Genomic DNA, 10510 nt, shown 5'->3' on the forward strand with positions numbered 1-10510 from the left:
CTAATATTTCAATTGTGTATCTCAGAAAACTAATCATGTATTATTAATAAAACCAAGAACTATCCTGCAGGGAGTTAATTTACTTATGAAATTGAGAAACAAATTCTGTACCCTGAATGCTTTATTTTTTCCAAGGAATTCATAGTGATGGAAAGCCCAACCCATAACTTTATGGTGAGTAGCTGAGAAACACTGCAATTACAGGAGAATTGCTTTGTATCAGGCTCATTAAAACATAAGGATGAAAATTACTTTTCAGTTAGTAGTAATTGCATTTTGTTGACATCTGATTAGTCATGCCGGTCTTAAATACTGGCAAGGCCATTAATAAGGTGGGAATTAATGAATTAGGTAATTTAGAATATTTTTGAGTAAATAAATCTTTAGAGTAATTACCCTCTGCAATGTCATTTTAAGACAACGAACACGACATATTTATACTAAAAAAGCATTTTTAGTAATGTAAATATATAAATATTTTTAAATAAAGGAAACACAAATAAATCATAAAAAGGTCAACTAGGTTATACTGTTTAAGGAAAAAACCTGACATATCATTACTATATTAGCTAAATCATATACTTCTAAGAATAGCTCTACACTGTCACAAAATAATAATTGAATGTTACTTATTTCTACAGTGTCAGCTTAAAAATTGAAAAAGGAGATAATAGAGGATTCTGTTGAGACTTAATAACTATATGTTGTAGTTACCACTGCAGTGAGAAGGCATCCTTGTTTCAATGGCTACACAGAGCAATAGGATTTTTATCTTTCAAAGAAAGATTCTTTTTTCTGTGTACAGTAGAATTCCATAAACAATGCCTTACCATTTTTCCAGTTGAACAGCAATGAAATCAAAAGTTCATTAAAATGACAATAAGACGTAAGTAATTCCTTTATTGGTGATCAGAATAGGTAATTATAGAGCTAATACTACTTCAAAGTCATCTAAATCGATACAAAATTCAGAGCAAGAAATGAAATCCTTTAAATACCTGTGAGGACTAAATTAATCACACAGAACAAAATTATCAGACGATTTCTGCCACTAATTCATACCTAATGACTTCGAACAAGCTTTCTGTCTGTTTGTAAGGAAGGTTTTTTGGGAGCTCAGTTTCTGCAGTTTCACAAAGACTCTGGTTTCTGATGGAGCTCTTCATAGACAGGTTCCTGCTTACATACATCAAGCAGCAGAGCACAGATATTTTTGCCTTACCTCAACTCTGAAATGCAAGAAAAAAAATCCTCCCCTCCCCTTTGATTTTGATTTGACAGATTATAATTTCCTTTACTGTGTCAGATTTAACAATCATTGTGAGTCATCACCAAAGTCTGTGTGATGACTCTTGATAAAGTTAAAACGTGAACATTTTTTTCTCTGTGTGGCCTCCAGGTAGTGAAAAGAACTCCAATGATTAGCTGCTAGAAAATAGTTATGTGGAAGGAGCTTTTGTGTTCTGATCTCATTCACCTCCTTGGCATTTGTCAGAGCTTTGCTTATTAATAGGGTCAGAATTTCATTCCAAAAATAACCAGGGAATTTGTGCCTCGGGCTTTGGCAGGGCAAGATTTCACACATTGAATTTTAAAGGAAAAGGCTCATATAATGTTAATCAGAAAAAACGTGAATGAGAAAGAAGCTTGAAAATAAGCTTTGCAAAATGTGCAACTTCCCATGGGAGTTTCCTGAGAAAATGATTAATATTTCTCTACTCATATGGAAAAACACTGTTCGAAATCACTTTTCCCTCGCTCAAGCCAAAAAATGTGAACTGAAATCAAAGCATATTAGCAACAATAAAATATTAATGCTCTGGATTTCTTATGCAAACTTTTTCAGCACTGCATTATTAATGGCATCTAATTGTAGTGGAGATTGCTGCAGGACACGCTACTTTTACTACAGACTTTATATTTTTACCTATAAAATACTTACTTGGAAAACTCATCAAGATCCTGGTAGGATTTCATCGTGTCTTCTAACATTGAGATGTTCATCTTGATGATAATTCATCATCAGAAGCAGTAACTTATGAAAATACCAGCAAGCATTAAAATGTTCATACAAATTTATTTTGTGATATAAAGAATATTTTATTTGAAATTATTCTTGCACTCAAAGGGTACTACACCCAGTCTCAGTATTTTACAATAGCAAGAAATATTTCATCATCACTACTGCCAATATTTAGGCACACATCTTTGATTTAGGCTAAGGTCTAGGTGGGCAACATTAAACTACTTTAAGTTGCTGAAGTAGATCCTGAAAGCCAAAGAGCACCAGAATGCAGCAGTATTGTTTAAACGTGTCACATCCTCCCTACAAGAGCTCTGTGTCAAAAAGGACTGGAAGATCACACAGAAGCTCATTTACCTGATCTGTGACATCTGGGAACTGTCAGCTTCTTTCAGAGATGCAGCAACACGAAGAACACCTAAAAAGCAATATGATATTTATATTGGGAAAAGGCTGTTTTATTCAAGAATGGGATCAGCTAGCTACAGTTGAGACAGTTTCCAAATCTGAAAAAAAATGACTCTCAGATATGGTTTTCATGAGAGCCTCAGAACATGCAGCCTCCATCCTCAGTCTAATTGTACTTGTATGTGTTCCTTCTTCTAAAGGTCTGCACGCTTGGAAACAATAACAGACTTTAACAGTTGCTGTAGCAGAAGTTGTGGTCACCATCTTTCTCATCACACCATCGTTCACTAGGATTACTTGTACTCATACATCGATTAAAGGCCTCTTAATTTTACATTTAAATTCTTGCTTTAAATAGGGCCAAACCTTGGATCTCTCAAACATTTCCCATCCGAGTTATGGCATTGCACACTATTCTCTGGTTTTACCAAACCTGGTATTTTTGGCATTATTTTGTCTCTGCACCCCTATAGCTTTAATTTGTGCTATAATCCTAAATCAAATGAGACTGATCACTGCTGCTTATTTCCCTCCCTTATCTTTCCAACTTCAGTTATGTTGTTTGTGTCACTCTATTTACAGCAACTCTGAAATGACTCTTCCCAGTCTACTCTTTGGTAGTGGATAATACCAGACTGCAGTTCAATGTGTTGTGTTTACATCCCTAAACATACCCTACTTTCTAATTTTACAAAGTACTTCAATGCCTTGCCTATTTTTGCAGTCCATTTTTATTGCATTTTTGATAGCCTCCCTTGAATGCATTTTGTGATATGATGGCATGTGCCATGGTGCCCTCTTTATTTATAGGTCTGGTTTTTTCTTATGATCAACGTTATAAATGCATGTATTGACAGTGGACATTGAGCTAGATAGATTGAAAACTAGGAAATCCAAACCAAAATAAACTAAGAACTTAAGAATACTGTAAAGTGTCATTATGACTGACAAAAAATTGTTTACATCACTTAAATACACAGAAAAAAAGCTCAAAACTTCCACCTTATTAGTAGTTTTAGATACATACATAAGTATAGCACATCTTCTCTTACCTCGCTTGAAAAAGAAAAAAAATCAAGAGAAAAGGACAAAATGGAAAAATTCACATCCATGTGTAAGCACTGATATTGTATTAAGGCCTATTGTTTCCTACAACAGGCAGTTATCACCTGTAGTTCATAATACACAGCTGAAATGTGTATTATATTTGATTGCATGCATACAAGCCACAAGACAAACTAAGTAACATCAGACATGCATATAAAACTGACAAAAAAATAGACAAGGTGCCCATTTCCCCCCTTTTTTCTTTTATCACATTCAATTTATGGTACCACCAGCTGCAGTTCTAACAATTGTTCCAGAAGACCATTAAGGAAAAATCATATTTCTATTACTCTTAATTAAAAGAGTCTGAAGTCATTTCTGGACAGATAAAACAAAACAGGAGTTTGTTTTCAAACATACTGGGAGATTCAAGGGACAAACATGACACTGAGGCAATGTCTGGCACTTGACATTTTAGAATGTATACACAAATGGATAACCTGATCCAAAACACTATAAAGTCAAAGGACAGGTGCTTGCTAACTTTAACAATTTCCAATATTTTGGAAATATTGGAATTAGAAATATTGGAATATTCCAATACTGGATATTTTAACAATATCTAATAATTTTAACAATATCCAATGCTTCCAATTTAAAGCTTTTTCACCATGACTGGGCCTAAATCTATTGCTAATCAAACTACATGTGAAAGTGAAAGCTCTCCTTAATTCATGGGGCAAAAATTGGTCTTGCACATTACTTGAGCTCACTTAAATCCTCAATCCTACATTTAATGGAAGGAGACGTGGCAAGGAGGTAATTTTATGTTTAGTTAGAAGTGATGTTCTTCAGATCAGACAGTAAAATTAAATGCATCCATTTATTGGGTAAAAATTAAGTCTTCTGTAGTACTTCAACAAAGCTACAGATCCCTCAGTAAATGTGTCTCTCCTTTCTACAACCTTGCCATGAAAGGTTTGGCTGACTCATCAACAAACAAACTCAATAGCTTGAGACATCTATGACTAGGATGAACACTGGGGGGAAAATAATGGCACAAACACCCCTGCAAAACCAGGGAAATGGAGAAGGTATCATTTTGTAATGAGTCTCTCATTGCAGATCACTCAATTTTTACTGGCACTTCACCACCTCAGAAGCGAGGAATAACTAGAAACAGTTGGAGATGAATGTTCCATTTCAGCAGGAGTGCAAACTTGTTCAACAGAATTTGACTTGTTTCATTACACAGATTAATAATTGCTCTTTTCTGCAATGTGTACACAGGATTTGTATTAAGCAAGTGCCTGTTTATTTCACATTGTTCTACCAAAACTACTAAATTCACTGAAGCTATTCCTAACCTAGTGGCTTCAAGACACACAACTTCATCTACTACTGGTTGCCCTTCTCTTTCCTTTGTTGCAGTCCTCATTGCAGTGCATTTAGTTATCAAACAGAAGACTTACTTCTCCTTAATTCAAAATCTGAGCCATTTTAACAAAATTACATTCTTCGGCTGCTGTAAATGGGAAGAACCATATAATCTGTTGTTATATCAACCACTGTTTTCCTTATTCCTACAGTAGATTTGCTGTCCCCTATGGTAAATATACAATAAAAAACCTACTTCTAAGTTAACTACTAAATTATGTATTATAGCTCTTGTCATTCAAAGCATATAATACACTGAGCACTATAATAACTATCTCTACTAAATAACATGGAACTACGGCAGGCAAACAGAAGTAAAGCAAAAATTACTGGGTCCTAGCTAGAACTGTTTGTTGTACCTCCATTATTCAATGTATTATTCATTCTTAACAGGAAATTCCAAAAGAAAAAACCTTCTACAAATTACACTTATAATTAGTTCCTAAATATTCCCATTAAAAATAACAGCCAAATTAATTAGAAGAGAAATCATACATATTTGTCTTATTAAACTCTAGCACATCTGAGCCGAATGTACAGATATATTCTAGGTTCAATAATGAGTGGCAGTATTAAAAGAGGACAAATAGTACAAAACTGAAAAAAAAAAGTGGCATTTTTTATGGGAAAATTAGTGCCAGTCAGATTGAAGCAAGGAATGCATGAGCAATATAGTCCTTGAAGTATATTCCTAATTGGCTTATTATTCCTACAAGAAACTATACATTTTAGACCCTGAGTTCAAAATAGGACTAAGACCATGCCAAATTTTATCCCAACCTTCTTTTAAACTGCAAAAAAGCTTTATTATTTAGATATTCTAGAATTATTAGCTTTGTGGTAGAAAAATACCCAACAGCAGTAAACAATTATGCAGATGCACTTGTACTGTGCAAGTTAAAGGTTTATTATGCTTTCAGATTAATAAAATAATGCCCCTGTATAGAGCCAGCCAATTCCTTTAAAAGTTTGCATTTCACATTTAATCTAGTCCTATAATTTAATCGTGATAGTCTTATGCATTATACTAGGGTTGAAAAAGTGTGTAATTATCTGAAAGCAAGATTTTTATGCATGAGATAATTACAGTGCTACTGACTAGCCCCACAGTACAGACAAGAAGAGATGTACCAATTCATATTTTGTTATTGTTTTATTTTACACAACTCTTTCATATTCCTGGGTAAATATAAAAGATGATACAGACTATCACATTTATATGAATTTAGACCTTGAATACTTGCCATCTGTGAGGAGAGCACACTTTGAATTTGAGAAAAATTTGTGGATGTTATTTTCATTCTTCAACAAGAAATGAAGTACAAGTCTCTTAAAGAACAAAGGTTTGAGTCATAAAATTTTTTAAGAAATGAAAACTGAGCATAGTTAAGTTTACAGATCCCAAGATTATATGCATGCTATTGGTGAACCATGAATGCGATTTTTCTATCATTTGACCTTAAAAACCTTTCTCCTTGTGTTCTTCCACTCATGAAACACTAGAACAAAAACATGTACTAAGAGTAAAGGCAGGACATAACTTCAGTGTGGAGGAGTGGAAGCAGCCTTGAGGCAAGGACGCCACTCAGTATTACTGCTGCTTAATCCTTGTAGGTAGGGTTACTGAAAAAAATTAGTAATAAAAAAGGGAATTTCCATTAAGCAAAGCCAGTGTTTTTAATACCTAGTGGAAACAAACAAAAAGGCATTGTACCTTCACGTTCTCAAACTGTGAGGAAGAAAATTGAAGTGATGTATATTCAGAAGAAAGCATGTCAGGAAATTAAATCTAGCTTTTATCTCACGGTTCCTTTTTTTCTTCTCTCGTTTTAACCCAGACATGGTCTCTGTTCACACAACTTTACCCATCTCTGGCACCTACACAGACCAGCTTTTACTTTGAATTTGTGGGGACAAGAGGATGGAGGCCAAGTTACTCAGGCATGAACACTTCTGTGTGCACACAGCTACAGGATCTGTACCCATTTTCTCTGTCCAACACAGTGACCTAAGTTGGATAGCAAAGACATTCCCCATTGCAGGTGCATGAGGAAAGTGTTAAAGAGTCCCTGCTTCCTTTTCCTCCCTGCCTTGCTCAGACAAAGCAGCTAAGCTGGACTGCAGAAAGATGGCTGCAGTAGGGAAAAGGTAATAAAAACAGCACAGCTCAGATAAGGTAATAAAATAACAAGAATAATCTTAATAAATATTTGCTGTGAAAGAAAAGAAATTATATTTATTTTTTTTTGGCTTTTCAGTCGTGGGCAAGAGAGAATATAGGTCCTGTCAGGCATCCATCAGCTAGGAGAAGAAAAATACAATGAGCTGATTCAGTTTCTGTCGTGTAATTTATTTTCTTGGCAAACAGATTATTTTCTTTTGTATTTGCTCAATATAGATCGTATCCACCAAAGCAAGTTTCTTTCAAATATCAATGTGAAAAAGCTTATCTATCAGCTGAAAAGTATGAAATAAACACTACCTTAATGTTCAACTTCTTCTGTCTTCTCTTCTGTCTGAAAAATTGCTAAACAGACAAAATCTGCATTCTTTTCAATTTGGAGCTTTAATGAATGTTTAGCTTTAATGAATATCAATACAGAACAGAATTGTAAGCATGAAAGATTATATCCTCTTCCTAGTCTACTTCAGACTTAAAAACCACTCATCACAAATCAGGATGATGTAATGTAGTTCTGCTGAAACATATTAAACTTAGAAAATGAGTTAATTTCCATTACTGACTTATTGGTCTCCGTTTCTCTACCAGATCAACTAGAGAGGTCTGGATTTGCTTAAATGCACCTGAACAATTTTTAAATGATTTAGAGTGAGACATAAATGAGTAAATAAAATATCCACTATTCATTAATAAGATCAGGATTTAGAAAGACTTACAAGTCTTACAAAGGCATATTTTCTTTCTAAGATGCAGAACCATGAGGCAAATCTTAGCAAGCAGGATATGTTGGTTGCATTCAATCACACAACCAATACAAGGAAATCTACCATTGTCCATAAAGATTTCATACTCATACCTGTAGTTAAGTGCCCAGTTTGGGCATCAAAATCAGGCACATTTATATAGAGAATAAACAATCAAGTAGCTGCTGAATGAGCTGCAGACAAGCCTTTAATATGGTTGCTGTGATTCCTACCCTTATTCATGCTTATACTCTGCCATTTCCAGCAAGTTCCACGTATGGGCAAGTAAAAACATGGTTATAGGAACTATTTAAGTGTTTACAAACTGTAAGCACATAAAATTTAGAGTACCTTGATTGTCTACCCATATCTTTAGATTTACACCTATATACAAGTTACATTCATCTATTGGTCACAGAAACACTCCTTGACACATAAGTAACATTGTAACAGTAATGGCAGTAACAGCATCCAACAACAATATTTTTATTTATTACTTTTTAGTATCTATAGAACTGAGTAATAAAAAAGAAACACTCTCTCCTTCCAAGAATTTACCTGAAAATGGTGAAGTTGGTATCCACTGGAGAAGTTTTACAGTAGCACTGTGAATTTACTGCTGTCATACACACAAAATCACAACATGAATAAAGCAAGGACACAAACACAGGACACACTCTTACCAAAGCACAGGGGTCAAGCCTCAGCTATTCTGAATTTTATGAGACAAACTTACTATTTTGGGTGCTTTCCTGAAAACTGCAGGCCAGCAAAGGTGGAAAAAGGTGGCTTGAATATGCACACAGCAGGATTCTCCTCAAAAGCCAACTGAGCTGTTTGACAATACTCTGAAATGAAAAGGTGTGTATGACTACTTTTCACACAGATTCATACTTCCACTTAAACAAAACGAATATTTCTAGCAAATAACTGAGCATTCTAATTTGCCTCACTTTTATTATCACTAATTAAACCCATTTGTTAAAAAAGCTGCAACAGATAAAGGCATATGGAAAAGCTGAAAGATACTAGTCTATTGTACAAGCCAAATATCTTGGCAACATTTACGGAGTTTTGTGCTAAAACCTTGATCTAATTATAACAAAATACAAATATTGTCAAATATTGGCAGCTTCCCTGTGTTCATAAGGAAACATAATCCTATAAAACCAATGTAACACAAGTATTAACATTGAGGCTTTTCCAGTTGATGTCATAAGAACCATTCACAAATGCCCATATGGTGTTAGAAGTCATTAATACTACTAATACTATTTTATTAATTACTAGTTGTGTGAAAGAGCATCAGTTCACAATTCTGGGCCCACTTCAGAACAAACAGGCAAAAACCCCAAATGAAACAAACACACCATGCTTTCCTCTGCCTAATTCTAGTCACCAGAAGGAATAGTACTGTCCAAAAAATTTCAATTTTATCATATTCTTACAGAAATTTCTTTGTAGCACTTCAGGAGGGCAGTCTTGCATACTTGATTGAAACTGAGGAGAAAAACCTGCAACAGTGGTTCCTACCTGTAATTCAGGATGTATGTGTGAGCATGCCTGTATCAACACACACAGGAGACAAGTAAGAGAAAGTAAAAGAAAGTAAGAGCTGTGTGAATGCCAGGAACTCAGGACAAAGATTTAGGCAATTTCATCCCAAAACAACTGTTTCAACAGTTCATTAATTTATTTATTAGTTCATTCATTTATTAGTGGTGGAAGACATTAAAATGCTTTAAGCCACACCTCAGAGTTCTTTATCTATGTTAATGGTTAGCAAAGATTGTCTTTCTGAGAAGGCAGATGACAAGTGGACAGAAAGCCACAATCACTATATGTATTTACCTTACTCTTTCACATATTTCTGCACAAGTGAATCTTAAAACCAGGCATTAAACATCAGAATTTTCTAAATTGGTGCCTAATAACACTGAACATCACACATCACCAAGGACCTGGTCGCTGGATGGCCTTGAAGACAAGGAGAAAACCATGAGCGTTCCTCAAGTTTCCAGGTAGCAGAGAGTAGAGTAAAAGAGAAAAAGTTATAAAAATGACATTGTACTAGTGTGCTACAGAAATAATAATCATTTACCAATGGGGCAAGCAAATCTTTTACCTTGTAGGGGCCTGTATTTGTTGTTCAAATATTAAATAATGAAAAGTTAGACAGTTTTCCATTTCATATCTGTAATATTTTAAGTAGCTATCTTCAGTAAAGCAGCACACAAAGCTCAAGTAATGACCTGAAAGAGCACTATTTTAATGAAATGCCTTTGTAAAGCAATGGGGCGGCTGCTTTTTTAATCAGATTTCATTTCCAAGCCATAATTTTAATAGCTACTTTAGACCCACCCCACTCCCTTAAGGGGGTGTTGGGTTCTGATAAAACCAAAATCGTGAACTTGTTTTCTTCTAAAAGAAAAACATGCTTTAGCAATAGCTATTTCTTTTATTAGTACCCTGCTGGTCGGTTTATTAAGTAGAGTGGGGGGATATATAAGATAAGGGAAATAATTTTGCCTCACACGTGAGGCAATGAATAGGGTTAATCCCCACTCGCCTGTAAGTGCTCAGCGGCGTCTCTCCGTCACCCTCGGGGGTTGACAATTCAGATGGATATAAATTCGGATATAAATTCGGATATAAATTCGGATATAAATT

At 34.8% G+C, this 10510-nt stretch overlaps 1 long non-coding RNA gene across 2 annotated transcripts in view; it reads right to left on the bottom strand.

Moving 5' to 3' along the window:
• Positions 1-7164: 7164 nt before the first annotated feature.
• The window catches only part of LOC113970725, a 4006-nt gene continuing 660 nt past the window's right edge, over positions 7165-10510 (bottom strand). The window contains exons 1-3 of one of the 2 annotated variants that reach the window (XR_003535300.1): positions 9790-10435; positions 8577-8688; positions 7165-7216 (exon numbers count right to left, since the gene is read on the bottom strand). This is a non-coding gene — a long non-coding RNA (uncharacterized LOC113970725). Of the gene's footprint in view, positions 7217-8576; positions 8689-9789; positions 10436-10510 lie in introns of those variants that run through there. The other variant, XR_003535299.1, reaches the window with a different exon arrangement.

This window comes from Neopelma chrysocephalum, unplaced genomic scaffold (genome assembly GCF_003984885.1).
Source record: "Neopelma chrysocephalum unplaced genomic scaffold, ASM398488v2 Primary Assembly neopelma1_78, whole genome shotgun sequence".
Lineage (NCBI taxonomy): Eukaryota > Metazoa > Chordata > Aves > Passeriformes > Pipridae > Neopelma > Neopelma chrysocephalum.